The sequence below is a fragment of the Dipodomys ordii genome, unplaced genomic scaffold (genome assembly GCF_000151885.1).
Source record: "Dipodomys ordii isolate 6190 unplaced genomic scaffold, Dord_2.0 Scaffold43, whole genome shotgun sequence".
In the NCBI taxonomy this organism is placed as follows: Eukaryota; Metazoa; Chordata; class Mammalia; order Rodentia; family Heteromyidae; genus Dipodomys; species Dipodomys ordii.
Window position 1 is genome coordinate 6577562 of NW_012267259.1, and position 1593 is coordinate 6579154.

At 37.2% G+C, this 1593-nt stretch overlaps 1 pseudogene; it reads right to left on the reverse strand.

Annotated features, from left to right (window-relative positions):
• Positions 1–378: 378 nt before the first annotated feature.
• On the reverse strand, positions 379–854 carry LOC105987628 (annotated as a pseudogene).
• Between the last annotated feature and the right edge of the window lie 739 nt (positions 855–1593).

A 1593-nucleotide genomic window follows, 5' to 3' on the forward strand; every position in this document is an offset into this window, starting at 1 on the left:
GCGGTCCAGCCATGAACAAAGAATATCAATGAGAGCACAAGGCCCTTAGTTCAAGCCATAGTAACCACACACACACACACACACACACACACATACACTGTAGGCCAAATGTTAAGAGTTAGCGTTTCAATGCTCTTATTACTACCAAGGAATATATTTGTTCATGTTTTCTCCTATTGGTTTATCCTATTATGATTGGTATCAGCTCTTTACAAAGATTTGAGTAATCACACGACATATTCGTGACAAGTTGAAATGTGAACCTATTTTGTTAAGAAATTCTTAGTACTATGACTACTTATGTAGCTTTTAATAATTTTAAAAAATTCCTTCTAACTCTAACTCCCATATCTTTTTTTTGAGTGGAATAATAGTTTTTAATTAGTGATTCTAAATATATGTGTTTAATAACAAACTGTGATAAGTGAACTTAACATATTAAAAGAGTTTTATAGCATCTGTCCAGAAAAGATTATATACTATACAAGCTATTCAAGTCATACAAAACCATTTTTCAGTGTCTTTTCAACTGAGAAGAATCCGATTCAGCACGCTTCTCCTCTTGGGGTGGTTCATACTGAGCAAGCTTTGCTTTCAGTTTTTTATTTTCTTCTACAGTAGCTTCACATTTTTCTTTCATCTCTGCCAATTCTAGGCGAAGCAGCTCTATTTCTGCATTTTTTTGGGTGGCAGCTCCTAAGTGCTGCTTTAAAAAATCCAAAGCACTATTAGGTTTCTCTGGTTCTTCATATAAGGCTACCAACACCTTGGTCAGTGTGTCCAGCACCCCCGACTTCTCCAAGTATCTCTGGAACTGCTCACGCTTTGAGTCGGCAGCTTTGTAATGGGCCATAGTGACAGTGGCGTCACTCGGGCTGGCAGGCTCAGAGGAGCACTTCTCTTATCTTTTTTAAAATCAGTTTTCAATGAAAAGAGAAAAAAGCCCAAAGTCTTCACCTCTTGGTGAACAGGGCATGAATACAGTTTAAATATCTTTTGTTCGGTGAAAACTATATGCTTGTGATTAATTTAGAATAATAATCCAAGGAATTTTTCAAGCAGAACATTTGTGGTATCTTGCATTGTTACTATAGCTATCCTATAAAGATCAAAAGTTAAGATGGTAACTAGAGGTAGATAGTAAATATTATAGTAACATTAAATGTGACAAACCTTAAAAATGCTTTGATCCCTCTGGGTAAGAATGAAAAACATAAATGCCTAAATTATTTTCTGATATGTTGCCGCTTTTGTGTATAACATACTTACATGGATTATTTTCAGTATACCCATAGGTTTGAGTAGAAGACCCATATTGCAATCAACATTTCTGTATTGTAGGATATGCTGAAATGGTGATAGGGTCATGGCTGGAGATAGCAATTTCTGGCTTCCAGAGGCTTCCTGCATCGAAGAAAAGAGAATTAGCTTGTTTAACCAGACAAAGGGCAGGTATGAGCTTCTCGATACACAGGGTTCAATGGTACCACGATTCCTGTCTTTCCCCAAATCGAGTTAACTTGGCTTGAGGCTGCGTGGTCCAGATGGTGAGGATTATTTATCATCCAAGAACGCAGGGGGCTCACACCGTAC